The sequence below is a fragment of the Herpailurus yagouaroundi genome, unplaced genomic scaffold, assembly GCF_014898765.1.
Source record: "Herpailurus yagouaroundi ecotype Mexico unplaced genomic scaffold, PumYag 208, whole genome shotgun sequence".
NCBI classification, from domain to species: Eukaryota; Metazoa; Chordata; class Mammalia; order Carnivora; family Felidae; genus Herpailurus; species Herpailurus yagouaroundi.
In genome coordinates, this window is record NW_024412439.1 from 12,166,898 (window position 1) to 12,182,655 (window position 15,758).

Sequence of the window (15,758 nt, forward strand, 5' to 3'; positions counted from 1 at the left end):
CAGGTTGGGCTCCGTACTGAGCACACAGACTACTTTAATTCTCTCTCTCTCTCAAAGTAAATAAATAAACATTTTTAAAAAGACGAGAAACAGGGGCGCCTGGGTGGCTCAGTCACTTAAGTGTCTGACTTCAGCTCAGGTCATGATCTCACGGTTTGTGGGTTCAAGCCCCGCGTCGGGCTCTGTGCTGCCAGCTCGGAGCCGGATTCAGATCCTCTGTCCCCCTCCCCATCTCACACAGGTCCTCTCTCTCTCTCTCTCTCTCTCAAAAATAAATAAGCATGAAAAAAAAAAAAAAAAGACGAGGGCCGCCTGGGTGGCTCAGTCAGTTGAGCGTCCGATTTCAGCTCAGGTCACGATCTCGCGGTCCGTGAGTTCGAGCCCCGCGTGGGGCTCCGGGCTGACAGCTCGGAGCCTGGAGCCTCGTTCGGGTTCTGTGTCTTGTTTGTGACAGCACGGATGGATCTAGAAGGTATTATGCGAAGTGGAATAAGACAGAGACAGACAAACCCCATGGGATATCACACGTAAGTGGAATAAAAGGAAACAAATAATCAGTGAACAGAAAGCAGAATGGGGCCTGTAAACACGGAGAACAAACCGAGGCTGCCAGAGGAGAGAGGGTGGAGGGGGTAGGCAGAATGGATGAGGGGGCGTGGGAGGCACGGGCTTCCAGTCAGGGAATGAACAAGCCGCGGAAATAAAAGGCATAGCATAGGGAATACAGTCCATGATACCGTCATAGCCTTGGATGGTGACCGGTCGGAGCTACCCTGGTGAACACAGCATCACACGAGAGAGGTGAGTCACTGTGTTGTGCACCCGGAACGAACGTACCATTGCGTGTCCGCTAAACTCAGACAAGGACAAAAACCAAAATCCAGTTCACACTGATACTGGTTGGGCGATCTGGGATACCTGTTTCTTTGCACCTCGGTTTCCTCATCTGTGAGCGAAGGACACGATAGTATCTACCTCATCGGGCACGATGTGCGTTAAACGGAATGTATGCAAAGAGCTGTCACATAGGAGATGATCAGTAAATACTTTGTGTCAGGTGCTCGGTGTGTGGACGCGCTCAGAGGAACATCACTTACAAGGCAGCGTATGGTATGAAACAAGTGATACAAACAGCACATATGGGGGGGGCAGAAACTTGTACCCAGCCGTCCATATCAGCACCTGCCTGAAACCCTTCTTTACTGGTGCTTGTCGGACCAGCTCCATCAGAATCACCAGCGCGGGGCTGGGTGCGTGAATACAGCGGGCATTTATTTCCTGTTAGAACAATAATGCAGACTTACGACCGATCAGCATTAAGAGGTACAAATTTCCAGTTATAAGTGTAAAATAAAAGCGGGGGAAAGCTTGTAGCTGGCTCATTTGGAAGAGCGTGTGACTCTTGATCTTGGGGTCATGAGTTCGAGCCCCACATTGGGTGTACAGATTACTCCAAAAAATAAACTTGAAAAAACTGTAATTTAAGAAACAATAGCATAAAAAAGATATGCGATGAGGGGCGCTTGGGTGGCTCAGTCGGTTGAGCATCCGACTTCAGCTCAGGTCATGATCTCACAGTTTGTGAGTTCGAGCCCCGCGTCGGGCTCTGTGCCGACAGCTCAGAGCCTGGAGCCTGCTTCAGATTCTGTCTCTCTCTGTCTCTCTCTCCTTCGGAAATAAATAAACATTAAAAAAAAAAAAAGATATGCGATGAGAGGCAAACTCCCCCACTGCCGCCCCCTTCCCTATCCCCCCCCGCAGAACGTTCATTTTTCCCAAAGACATGCGCCATTTTTTCCCAAACTTTTTTCTCTGTGTTCTTTTTTCCATTTCCATGCTGCTGTGAGCCCATCCCATGATTTTTACATTTCCAATATTTCATTTTTAGTACTAGGATTCCGCCACTTGGTGATTTTTTAAAGTTTCCATTTCTCTGACGGAATTTCCTATTTTTCATTCGTTAGGATTCGGTGCCCGCCCCTTGGAAAGATATCTTCCGCGTTTGCTTAATTCTCAGATGGATCCCCTGTTTATCTAGAGAATGAAGATTTAGGCCCAGCGACCTTCACAGGAAGAAAGTCATTCTAATCTCTTAAAATCCTTTCGTCCATCTTGCAAGGAATTTTGAATTTCAGGGAAACTATAGCATGCATCTAAGATAAGTGAAAACAGTGTATATTCTGCCAAGTTATTTGGTAAGAATACACCAAACACACTGACTGTTGCATATTATTTTGTTAGACGTTGTAAAGTTCTCTCCCGGCGCCTCATTAAGGAAGGTGTGGAGCTGGCCAGGCGGGCCTCGCAGGAGCCCCAGGGGCGGGCAGAGGCCTTGTGAGGACAGGAACACGACTCTGCCATTTGCCCTGGGGTTGCTGGACCAGGGCTGGCCCCTGAGTCCAGCAGTAAAGAGGACACAGGTCTCTCCTCCCGCTCCCTGCACGGGGGAGAAGGAGGCAGACTTCTGCAAATTAATTGCTTTTGAACTTATTCCATCTTACATTAGTCGTGGGAAACTATACGACACATAATCAGTGTGTACTCTATTCCCTGAAAATCGCTTTAAAGTTTGGGTAAGACTGAGAAGAGCCCCTGGAACAAAATATCCACTCAGCAACCTTCCTATTTAAAGACACGAGTTCTCGGGGCGCCTAGGGGGGCTCAGTCGGTTGAGCGTCCGACTTCGGCTCAGGTCATGATCTCGCAGTTCGTGGGTTCGAATCCCGCGTCGGGCTCTGTGCTGACAGCTCGGAGCCTGGAGCCTGCTTCGGATTCTGTGACTCTTTCTCTCTCTGCCTCTCCCCTGCTTGTGGTCTGTCTGTCTCTCAAAAATAAATAAACATTAAAGTTAAAAAAAATTATATATATGTGTATATATATATATATATTTAAAAACACATGAGTTCCAAAAAATTAAAAAATATATGATTACACAGGATGGTATTTCCTAATGAAAATACCAGAATTCTCCAAGGAAAGTAAAGTGTGAGGGCTTGGATTCGCATGTATTTTGTATTTAGCAGATTTAATAAAGAACAGGTCCCTAAGCGGCAGAGTATATCCAGACACGGCGGTTGTCTCTGTTCTTTACGATGAGATTATCGATCGCATGGGGACCCGGGACCCAGGAGAGGAAAAGCGTAGTGACGCAGGCACCAGCCAGGCCTCCCACAGAAGTCTGAGCAGCCTGGCCCCATCCCGTGAGCTGTAAGAGATCCTTTTAAATTAGCATTGCATAGTAAAAATTACGCTAATTATTCCTTCTTAATTGTGTTAAATGTCAACTGTGGAATTATTAATTGCATAAGTAATGACTATCTCTTCATGTTCTATTTCAAAGTACAGTTCAGGAAGCCACAGGCACGTTCGCTGTTGGGAAATACCCCTCTGCTTGCGTGGACGTGGGCCAGGCAAAGTCTGCGTGGGCCAAACCCTGGAAATTGTAAATATATTTACTCCTTGACGACCGTGTCTGGCCTCGGGCTCCTGGTAGTTCTAACGGGGGTGTTTCTGGAATGCGGGCGGCCCTCAGGCCTCGGCATCAGGACCACCCACCCCTTCACCGGGGAGGCCTGTGGGTTCCCAGCCCCACCACAGGACCTGCCGAATAAAAACTCGAGTTGCAGAAACCTGGACCTTCGGGGTCCCTGCTGTGTCCGACCGGTGGTCTTCCCCCGGGGAAGGAAACAGGACACAGGAAACAGAACATAAGCCTCAAATTGTCTTTGCACTTGGACCAGTTCCCTCTGTTGATCTGACACAAGAATGGCTTTTTGTACGGCAACGGTGAGTGTGTTGAAAAGATCCCTTGTGTTTTAGGAGAAGAAGTTTCGTGCCTCGATGCTCACCATCACCACTGGCACTGGTAGCTCTGAGGATAAACCGGCTTGGATTTCACCCTCGAGGATTAACATTTCACAGAGCACATAAAGCCACTTGAAAGTCAAGATGAGGTGACGCCAAGCGTGCACTGCGCTCTTTGTGTGGTTGGTTTCTTGTCTTTGGCCATTCGTCGGGCACCGCGGCTGAGGCTGCTGAGTTGGATAAAGCAGTGACATTCAGGAGTTGAACCAACTGCAAGATATGCCCCTGGAGGGTGGAGCAAAGCCTGCTGACCCACCTCCCGCCCTTTGCACAATTAGGTCCACACCCGGGATCGTAGGAGAGGGAAAATTGATCTTCTATCCTCTTAATATCAGTCGCTGGGTCCTGCAAATTAAATAGGCAACGACAGGTTAGCAGGAGAAAAGACATACCATTTTCATTGATGTTAATATTTCACACGATGGGGGCTTCACCAAAGAGAAGCAAAAACTCAAAGAAGTGGCTAGACTTGGGCACTTAATGCCATTTTTGGAAAGGGCAGTAAATTGTGGGAAAGTGAGCAAAAGATCTGGGGGAACTAACGGAAGATAAGGACTATTTTAGGAAGGTCTGTTCGTGCAGATTCACCTTGATGTGACCCTCAATCTCGTGATAACAATCTCCTTCTCCCGGTGGAGGGGACCTCTCTCAAAGGAAAATCAATGCGTTTAGGCAGATAAGAGGAGGGCAACACACTGTTCCTGACCTGCTGATTCTCAGTTACCTTCAGCTCAAAATAACCCTTGTGCCGAAGTGGCCTATGTCAGGGGGGCGTTTCCTGACCCCCTTCGACACGGCCAGCTCGCCCAGCCGGGGAGAAGGCGGTCAGGGCTGGCACAGGAAGTGACTGCAGGCAGCGTCTTTGAGGTCTCACTGCAGCTCCCGTGCAGGACAATTGTCCCATGCTCTGGAGAGGCCTGTCTTCTGCACTGTGCCAGTGTGTAGAGCCACCAGGCAGAATCTTAGGTGGTGAAGGCAGACCCCACAGTTCCAAGGATTGAAAATGAAATAATGGGTGATTTTTAGAAGCGTTTTGCGAAACGTGTGGATACGCTGTATCTTGAGATAGGCCTTATGTTCTGAATAATAACTCAGCGAGTTATTATTATAATAACAATCCAGGCGAGGCCCTAAGCGCAAGGACACCGTTGTTCCACGAGAGGGCGCCGTGGGCGGTCTGTCACCCGCCTCCGAGCTCACAGGCTGGCGGGAAGGAGGCGGGGAGCTGGCAGCTCCTGGAAGGATTGGGGGGGGGGGGGGGCACACAGCCCTCCGTGACACAGACAAGATCGACAAGATCAAAGCCCACGGTTGCCACAGGGGCGTGCGCACGGCAGAGGACCGGTCAAGTGGTTTCAAGGCGGAACGACACTTTTTTCAATGCAGTCCGCCGTCTTGAACAAAAGGGCTGTCCCCCGGTTGCTATGTTGCCGTTGCTAGGAGGTCCCGGGAGACCAAACACTCAGCGAGATCGCATTTCCTCTGCCTCAGCCCTTTGCGAAGCCTCACCCGCCAGGCGTCCTGGGCGCCGGAGAAACCAGCGTGCAGGGTTTCCAGCGGGGAGGATGATCCAGGGGGCGGCTGGCGCCCTGTGAACCGGGTGAACCGCCAGCCTGCCTGGGCGCGGCCCCCTCCCCAGCCCCGGAGGCCGGAGCTCAGCATGGGACAGACGGGAGGCCCCGCGGAGCTGCCCCTGGGGACTGCGTGCCTGCCCCGGAGGACGCGGGCCTCGCGCAGGGCCGGGGTTCCAGCCTGGGCCGCTCGGGTCTAGGTCCTGAATTGAAGGCTATTTCCAGGCAATCAGTGACAGAGACAGAACTGGAACCCGGGTGTCTCTGTGGCAAACGGAACAGGGACTTCGGTGTTGAAAAAGAAGCATCCGGGCAGGAGTGGGTGGAACACTTTAGAAGGGGGGCGAGGGGGCGCAGAACGGCCGTTCGCAGAGGGACTGGTTCGTGCGGGGAGGGGGAAAACTCCAGGCTGAGCTGGGCGCCCCACGTGTCATTGCTGTGCGCCTGGCCAGGGGGTCGGAGACCAGAGGGAACGCCCTTCTCCCCTCCGGGTGGGCGCACTTCCCAGAAGGCCCCGGAAGCCTGCCTCTTGCTTCAGGGCAGTTAGACTGCACCCCCAGCGCCTCTAGTCAAGGACACCCCAAAATTATACTAGTGTGTGTGAGCCCCGCCCTCCAGCATTCTCATGACACACGTGGCTCCAAGAAGCACCACATGTCCTCACCCCCCCAGCTTCCTAGATCCTGGAGGGGGGGGCTCCCCCTTTCCCCCCCCCCCCCCCCCGACTTCCCAGACCCTCAGCGGGGGCACCACCTGTTCCCATCCCCTACTTCCTAGACCCCGCAGGGTGGGTGCCAGGCGCGTGTAGGGGTGGGAGGTGCGGGCCCCCCGGGGAAGGACGCGCCCTGAGTGAGGGTCCACGTCCTGCACGCGGACTGTGTGTCCCAGTTCCCTCCCTTCTCATTGAGCAACACAAATTCTGGAAATTAAAGGCAACCCAGGTGTGAGCAAACGTGGCCGGCTGCCCACTCCGCCTGCAAAGCGTCACCAGGACGCGGTGAAGAAGTGAACACGCGTGTGCACACCTGGAGGGAACGATGGCTGAAGGCACGGTGTGGGCGAGTGAGTCCCGCGGGTGCCTGGAGGACGCAGAGGCCTGAGGACCGGCCTGTGGAGCCCGAGGTCCGGAGAAGGGAGGCCAGGATCCGCAGGAGGCGGGAACGTTCGAGGAGGCCTGGCCCTAAAATCGGGATAAAGGCTGTGTCTACCTCCTCCTGCCTCCAGCAGCCTTGCCGGCCCCCCATGGCCCCGGGGCAGAGGGTCCCAGCTCTGAGGTCACCTGTGCAGGCCCTCCCCCCACAGACAAGCCCCCGGCCTCCCTCACCTGCCCAGGAGGTCGGGCTCAGACGAGAGTGCACGGCCGAGAGCACCAGGGGTCAGCTTGAAGATAGAGACCCCCCCACCCACGGCCAGCAGAGAGGACCCGGAGGAGAGACACGTGCAGGGACAGGAAAAGAACGTGGACGCCAAGATCCCTTGAAGAATTCGGTCAGAGAAGTACCGATGTTAGGCCCTCTCAAGAAGAAATAAATGTTTAAAAAAAAATTGTAAGATCTGCAGGGAGAAACCCGCTCTGAAGACCAGAGTGGCAGCCGGTGTCTCAATAGTCACCGCACAGCGAGGGGAGCGGTCCCCACTGCGAGTGAGAGAGCCCCCGCCGCCATCGTGTGTGAGAGCGAGCTACGGACCGAGCGCTCCGACTCGCTCGGACCAGGTGACCAGGGAGGCAGGGGAGCGGAATGCACGTCTCACACGCGCTCTGGCTGTGTGCCCACCGGGTGAGCAAGTGCACGGAGCGCAGGGCTGTGGGAGGGGACTCACGGGCTCCACACAGCCGGGCACCGACAGGAAATGCCAGGGTGACCGCTGTTGGAGACAGACCACCCAAAGGACGGGAGAAAACGACATGCCTGTGGCATGGAAACCAGCACCAGAAACACTGAAGCACTTGGGAAATTAGCGAATGGTGCGTGGAGCACTGGGCAAGTAGAACGTCAGCCGTAATTATTGGTTCCAGGAAATAGATGACGAGCATGTCTTGTGCAAAGGGCCTGAGGTACATTGTGTTCTAGGAGGAGGGGGCGGGACAGAAGGGGGGGCAGGGGATGATGTCACAGGGTAGGAGGGGCCAGGACAGGCTTCCACTCTGAGGGACAGGGACTCAGCTGCTGCAAGGAGTGGGGGGGTTGCCCTGACTCACCTGTCGGCAGGAAATTTCACGTGCTGTGTCGAGAATAAGCCAGGGAAGGAGGGAGCAAGACACTGGTACAGGTAGGAGGCCACTGCCGTGCTCCGGGGCAGGACACGATGGGGCTCGGACCAGCTGTCGGCCCTGCAGGCCCTGTGAGGTGGCTGGGTTTGGGGTGGACTTGAAGGACGAGCCCAAGTATTCTGTGACATACTAGTGGTGACGTGTGCAGAAAGATGGGGTCAAAAATGTTTCCCAGGCTTCGGTCTGGAAGGATAAAGTTGCCCTCAGTGAGGCGACCAGATCAACGTTCCCATTACCGACTGCGGAACCAGCCCAGACGTAGAGCACAAAACAACAATCACATTATTATTATTATTATTAACGCGCGTGGTTCCAGCAGTTGACTGGGCTCGGCCACGTGTGTCTCACTTGGTGGTTGGGGCCGGGGCCCCTCGAAGATCCCAGGAGCTGGGGCTGGACAGCAGGGGTCTGGACATCCCTCCCTCCCTGCCCCAGTATCTGCCCACGATCTCCTGAGCGTGGTGCCTTCAAGAGTGGCCAGACTCCTTACGTGGTGGCCCCGGGCTGCACAGACGCGCTGAGAAGCCACGTGGCCTTTATGCCCCAGCGCCAGCAGCAACACAGCACGGCCTCCGCGTCTGTTCCCTGGAATCCAGTCACCGTATTCAGTAGGGCAGGGATCAGTTTCCCTTCTTGATGGACGTGGACTCACAGAACTTGTGAACGCTTCCGAAGTCACCATGGCAGGTCTGGGGAAGAAGAGAAGAATTCAGCCGGGGAATGTTTTGAGTCGGACTCACAGAGACTCTCACGGTGACTTAAACCCACGCTCGAGAGGTGACCACACGGGGGGGGGGACGTGTGGGGGCCACAGAGTGGGACAGCCCGGCCCCCACCCCCACCGTGGGAAATCCGTGGATGCATCCAAAGGGAACATCGAGAAAGAAAGGTAAAACAAAGCCAACTAGAGATACGGGCAAATGCAAAGGGAATCCACGGAAAAGGGACCGTGAGGAGGCCTCCTGGCAGGGGTGGGGGTGGGGGGGGGGGGTTGGTGAAGGCATCTTTCCCACCATTTACTCTCTGCACAAGTATTACTTTGCTAACAGAATTAGCACCCTCTTAAGAGGGTTTTGATTTTGTCTCAATAAAACTGATTAAAATTTTTTTTCAATGTTTTTATTTATTTTTGAGACAGAGAGAGACAGAGCATGAGCAGGGGAGGGGCAGGGAGAGAGGGAGACACAGAATCCAAAGCAGCTCCAGGCTCCGAGCTGTCGGCACAGAGCCCGACGCGGGGCTCGAACCCACAGACTGTGTGATCATGACCTGAGCTGAAGTCGGGACTGAGCCACCCAGGCGCCCCTCGGTAAAACTGATTTTAAAAGGGTTTAGGATAGAACACCCATATGGCACGGGCCCCCTCGTCTGTGTGCCTCCTCATGCCTGGGCCCGCAAGGACCCCAGCGTCCGGCCTCCCCCAGCCCCCCGCCCCCAGGCTCGCAGGGCGGGCCCCACCCACTCGGGAGAGGGGACGGTGCAGACTGGAAGCCCCGTCTGCCGGCTGGGGGCTTGGTGGCCTCTGCACTGGGAACACGAGGTCACCCTCCCGCGGGTTACGGGCGGGAGGGGTGGGTGGGGAGAGAGGAAGGGCCATGTTCTTGGAAGGGAAGTGCATCCTCTAAATTAAGTGCATTATTTTTCCTGAATAAAAACACACCTGTCGTGAAACCGGCCGGTCCAAAGACACTTGATGCAGCAGCTGTGGTGGCCCCTGGCTGAAAATACCCATTTCCCCTGAGTCACCCTGCTCCGGGCGGGTGAGCCGTGGATAAAGTAACAAAGAAACACACAGATCTCCTCTGAAATAGAACTCCTCGGCCCAGAGGGAAACCGCCTGGAGCCCACCCCTCCCGGGGGCAGAGGAAACACCAGCGTGAGGCCGCTGCGAACCGTTTAACCCTCCACACACCATGAGCCCACGAACCCCCCCGAACCAGCTCCGTTATTACAGCGACCGGGTGGCCTGGCGAGCGGTGTCCCCGCAGTTCCCCAACGTGCGAGCGTGGCCGTGACGGTAGCACAAGGTCAACAGGTGGGCAGACCAGGTCAAAGGGCCACTGAGCGCCCGCTGCGGCCAGCTGGGCCCGACACAGCGCCCTCGGCCCCTGGGGAGCCCACGTGGACGCACCGAGTGGCTCCAGAGCCTTCGCCGTGACTCCGCACGCGCAGGGTGGTTGATCCACGTGGCCCCGCCACGCCGGCACAGGCCCGACTGTTCACTCTGCTGGGCTCTTTGGCCTCGGGGAGCACGGCCCCCAGACCGTCGTGTGGGTGCAGGGGCGGCGGGGGTCCCGTGTTCTGAGTGCAGCAGCCCCAGAGGGCGGGGTCCCCTGGGCTCTCACCAAAGGTGATTTTTTTTTTTTTTTCCAGTCTGGGGATAATGGCCAGGAGATGGTGGTCGCCCCGTGACGCTAGTAACTGTCCCTCTTCCGAGGCCGTGACGCTGCACCCTGGGCACGGAAACGTGAACCAGCGGGGCCCCAGTCAAGTTACCTTCGGCCTCACGTATGAACATCTGCTGAGTAAAGCAGACACCCACGGGAGCACAGCTGTGACCCCGGGGCCACCTTCCCCGGCGTCCGGGAGCCCCCCGGAGCGGAGCTGAAGCCCTCCCGAACAAGAACGTCCCGCTGGAGAGAAAGGCAATGGCACCCGATTAATTCTGAAAGGAAGCACTCGGCCTTCAGAAACTTGGGCCGGGTCCACAGGCCTGAACAAGGGCTCCATTCAGCCAGCTCCTCCCGTGTTCACCCGGCACTGAGTTCACAGCCTGGCCACCCCTCCGAGACACTCCTGGAGCCCCCGCTATGTGTCAAGCACGTGTCAGGCCACGGGGACCCCCGAGGAAACCAGGCACCTCTGTCCTCCCGAGCTCACGGCCTAGTGATCGAATGAGGCGGTCGGTGACGGGCAGACCCAGCTCGTGACGTTCTGGGAGCCGAGGAGCAGAGGGCGTCGGTGAGGTTCTCCCCGGGTGTAGACTGAGCTCTGGGCACCAGGTAGGAGGAGTCGGGTGAACGGGGACAGCAGGGCAAAGGGAGAACTGTGGCTGGACTCGAGGCGGGTGAGATGGCCTTCGATGCCCCGTGAAGGAATTGCTTGTCCCAAGGACGTGAGAATGCACTCAGTGGAGGTGACATGATGACACATATTGGAGAGGCTCTTCCTGGGGGCGGTGCAGACAACGGGGGCCGAGGGGGGGAGGTCTGGAAGCCAGTTAGGAGGTCATTACAATCCGAGTGAGAAGTGATACAAACCAGACACGGTTCCGGGGCCGAGGGGACGGAGAAACCAGCACAAAGAGATACAGAAGTCCTCCTCGTATATAAAGAGCTCTTAAAAATCAAGAGGAATAAAAGAAAGATGGACAGGAGAGGTGAACAGAGGGAGGTCACAGGAGAAGACACAGGAGTGGTTCACATGTATATAAAAACGCTCACACGACAAGTAAAAACAGACACAACGCTGACAGCCCCTGTCGCCCGGGGAATGGCGGAAGTCCACGAGGCTGAGCACGCTCCCTTGCGGGGGGGGAGACAGGTGTCCTCACACCTTGGCGGTGGGAGTGCAGGTGGCACCACCGGGTGCAGCGAGATTTGACCGTTTCCGCAGAGACCCGCGCGGCGTTTCCAGCCAGCAATCTCGTGCCTGGGCTTTCACCCCGAGGACTCGTCCCCACGAGTGTGAACAGCACACGCACCGAGCCGAGAGCTCCCCAGCAGAGTCCCTGGTGCCGGCGGCCGGGCGCCCCCGAGTAAAGCTCAGCGCGCACAGGCTGGAGGGCCCCGCGGCTGTGCTGTCCGGGGGCGGGGACATCTGCCCTTGTTTCTTTTTTTTAAAGATTTTTTATTTTGAGAGAGAGAGAGAGAGAGAGAGAGAGAGAGAGAGAGAGAGAGAGACCCAAGCAGGCTCCACGCCGCCAACATCAGAGCCCGACGCGGGGCTCGATTCCGTGAACCGTGAGATCACGACCTGAGCTGAAATCAAGAGTCGGAGCCCCAAACTTCACTTGTGAACAAAAATGAAAAGCAAAGTCCACAGAGAGTATGTGCCACGCTTTCTGCTGTGTAAGACAGGACGGGAAATAGAGGCACGGTTTGCATTTGCTTCCTGCCGCGGGAGGGGAAGGACGGACGGACGGACGGACCGGCGACAAGCACAGCAGGGCTGGGTGGAGGACGAGGAAATAAACCTCGTTTGGTCGTGATTCTGAATTAGCCAAAGAACTTCAGATCCACGGAAATGAAATAAAATGACGGAGACAAACCCTCGACTGAACACAGGTGGAAACAAGTGACGGCAACGTGCGTCCAATCCGTAACTTTGAACCTGTTCTCTGTGCTGCCCAGAGGCCTCCGGGACCTCACTTAGTGGCCTGTTACTGGCAGTGGCATTGGCGTAAAACCACGGCAGTGTTGTCTGTGTCTTGAGGAAGAAATGTGCGGACATATGGACATCGTGGGGAATCAGAAGGGTCAGAGAAAAGGAAATGGAAGAAAAGAGGCCAGTCGGCTGAGTCGTGCGGTGCGGGATTTAAACGGGAGGCACTGTGGCCTCTGCGGGCATCTCTGCACAAAACGTCCTTCCCGTGACCACCGCGGGACGCCCACGTCCTGCATTGAACACAGCCAGCTTCCGAATCTTGATAGATAAATCTGAGTCCCCTCTAAAAGAGGCCGGATTTCTCAAGGAAACGACTGATTCCAAGTTTAAGTCAAAAGTCAGCTGGGAGCACCTTGTGCCCAAAGCAGGAGGTGCCCGGAGATGCCTGGGGACGCATCAAAGGGACCCCAGAGCTGACTCCTTCCAGCGGGCAGGCCGGCCTTGGACCATTGTGGTTACAACCCACCAAACGAAACAAAAACAAACAATAAAAGAACTCATGAGTTTGAGTGGAGTTTAAAAATCACCAGTCTGGGGCGCCTGGGTGGCTCAGTCGGTTGGGCGGCCGACTTCGGCTCAGGTCGTGATCTCGCGGTCCGTGAGTTCGAGCCCTGCGTCGGGCTCTGTGCTGACAGCTCAGAGCCTGCAGCCTGTTTCAGCGTCTGTGTCTCCCTCTCTCTGACCCTCCCCCGTTCATGCTCTGTCTCTCTCTGTCTCAAAAATGAATAAACATTAAAAAATAAAATAAAAAAATAAATCAGTCAACGCCCGGCATCATTACAGATTCAGGTAAAAATCATCATTCGATGACCCTAAAGGCGCGTGTGCAGTCGAACCCCCCCACGGCGGAGGGCGGGCCAGCCCACAGCGCGAGCCCCTCACCTGCCACCACGCTGGGTGTATTTGTGCCGAACACATCTTGTCCACGTCTGGTCGGGAGGAAACAGAAACGTGCAGACTGGGGCTCGGCCGGGAAGGCACCCTGCCCGGGCTCTTGAAAAGAATCGAATGGAAAATAGACAGCAGAGAGTGGGGAGACTGTTCTAGATTAAGACGTTAAAAAGACGTAACAACGGAACGTGGCGCGTGAACTTCTACGGGACCCTGGGGTTTTTCAGTTTTTTAACAGCCATGAAAGGCATGTGGGGACAATTAGAGACATTTGAAAACAGGCTGTACATCAGGTGAATCAATGTCTGATTTCTGGAGTGTGCTAACAGACACGCGTGCGGGAGGACGTGGGTGTCTCCGTGGATGTCCAAGTGCTCGGCCCGAGCATCGCGGTCTCTGTGCCGTCCTACCCACGGCTCGGCAAGCAGGAACGTGGCACAGTGCTCGCAATCCACGAAAGGAGTACACCTGTCCGCCGACCTCGTCTTCCCACTTTTCCGTGAATTTCTGAACCAGAACCTTGGGAACTTAATGGCTCTTTGCCTCAGGACACTGATGAGAGCAGGGGGGCCACGACAGAGGCCGGGAAGACGGGGGACCTGGAGGTGCGGGTGAGGCCTCGGGCGGCAGGAAGAGGGTCCAACATTGCCCCCGCGTCCCGTGCCAGCACTGGACCCAGTGGAGGGATGGCCGTGGCCGGTCTGGACGCATCTCTCCGCTGCCACCAGCCCTGTCACCTGCCCTGCTGTTCGGGGCCCCCTCGCGGCCCTTTATCACACCTGGTCGGACGGCCCAATCCCACGGAGGCTGCCTGGATGCCCCGGAGAGCCCAGAATTCTCGGCTCCCTCCTTCCTCGGTGTTTTGCCTTGCCTGATGCTTCCTAGGGAAGAGGCATGCCCAGGCATTTTTAAAAAAAGTTTCTTTATGTAGTGAGAGAGACACAGAGGAAGTGAGCAGGGGAGGGGCAGAGAGAGAGGGAGACAGAGGGTCCCCAGCACAGTGCAGAACCCGACACGGGGCTTGACTCGGGAACCGCGAAAACCAAGAGTCGGACGCTTAGCCGACCGAGCCACCCCGGTGCCCCTGCCCAGGCATCTTTAATGTGCTCTTCAAAGGACAACAGAGGCTGTTGGATGTCAAAGCAGGACGAAGAACCAAGAGATAAGACATCAAAGGCGCTAGAAGCAAGGGAAATGGGATGGACAGTCACACCGGAACATTTGCCATCAGCAGCAGCCTGAGAGCAGGCTAAGAGAAGGGAGACAAGCGTCAGCCGTCACCAGTTCAAGAATCCCAGTCTGGAGCTGCGTCGGCTGGGTGGGGAGATGTCCCACCCACAACCGACCGACTTAACCAGCATTTTCAGCTGGCCACCCAATCGCCTGGAGTCCGACAGACCCGGCGTTGCAGCAAATAGTGCCCCCCGCTCGCCTCCTCTGGTTACAGAGTCCTGAGCACCGTGGCCTGGGACGCGGAGAACTTCTCATCCTCTCGACCATTTGCGAAATTCATTGGCTTTCACAAACTGTTCCCCAAACACCTGGCCTGTACGTGCTCTGCTAACCAGCATGTGCTGTATCATATTCAGAAAGTGCTTATAAGCTCTCACTTGCCTTGAGAAACAACCCATCAGCTGTCAGAAAGGCTGGAGCCCAGGCTGGCTCTGGTGAAACGTTCACGTCAGGGAGACACAAGCCAGTTTGGTCCGACTTACTAAGTTTTAACAAAAGCCAGGTGAAGGAATCTAGCTGGAAAAGCGAGAGGATCTTAGAGGCACGCTGAGAAGTAGTTCTCTCTGGGGAGGGAAAGGAAAAAAGACATGAAGCCATTTTTGTGCCTGAAATTGGATTTCGCAGACGGAACTTCTAAGTAACCCTGACCTAAAACGATGGCTTCCTAATGTCTTGACGTGGTGCAGCCTTCCTGCACTTTCTGCCCATCCCGGGAACCGTCAGGCTCTGTCCTAGAGGTAATGAGGTTTGAAACCCCTTGAGGTATCCGAGATCTCCGTGAAGACCACAGACGAGATCATCACAGACAGACCCTGCTTTACACGGTACCCGCTCTGTATCGTTCTGAACGTTGAAGAGAAATCGTTCCTTGTCCCGGCAGGATCTGCTCGGTTTTATGAGCGAAGGTGTGCGGCCACATCTGCAATTCCGGAGAGTTCCGTTTAACATGCGCGAATACTCAGTCACATATAGAAATGATTTTTATAGGGCTCTCGTGTTCCCACATCGGCTTTAGGTTTGAAACCCTAAGCTGCAGTATGAAGAAAGAAAATACGATAAAAAACGGGCCCTGCGTCTTTGCTAACAAGAGGGCTCCCCGCCCCTCTCCTGGTTCCCTCTGTGGGGAAATCCAAAACGTGGAACAAGAATTTGTCCCGAAGAAGCGAATCTGCTGAACCTACTGCTCAGCCCCCCCCAAAAAACCCCACCACGTTCCCCCTCACGCCCCAAAGAGCTCTTCCCCTGCCCTCCCGACACACGGGGGACACGCGTGTGCGTCTAGGCGGTCACAGGAGCCCAAACTGCACCACAGCTGAAGAACATACTAGCTGCCTGAAGGGAAATTCTGCAAGCGCGTGACTGAAGTCCAACCGAATTAGAAAATGGTTCTTGGGGCGCCTGGGAGGCTCAGTCGGTTGGGCGTCCGACTTGAGCTCAGGTCATGATCTCGCAGTTCCTGAGTTTGAGCCCCGCGTCGGGCTCTGTGCTGACAGCTCAGGGTCTGGAACCTGCTTTGGATTCTGTGTCCCCCTCTCTCTCTG

General features: G+C 55.5%; 1 long non-coding RNA gene across 1 annotated transcript; it reads right to left on the reverse strand.

The window, feature by feature from the left end:
- Window positions 1-2,842: 2,842 nt before the first annotated feature.
- LOC121016092 (uncharacterized) lies at window positions 2,843-8,597 on the reverse strand. The gene is made up of 4 exons (XR_005784100.1): window positions 8,198-8,597; window positions 7,636-7,890; window positions 6,461-6,615; window positions 2,843-4,209 (listed from the first exon to the last, which is right to left on the reverse strand). It is a non-coding gene; the product is annotated as an uncharacterized LOC121016092 (long non-coding RNA).
- Between the last annotated feature and the right edge of the window lie 7,161 nt (window positions 8,598-15,758).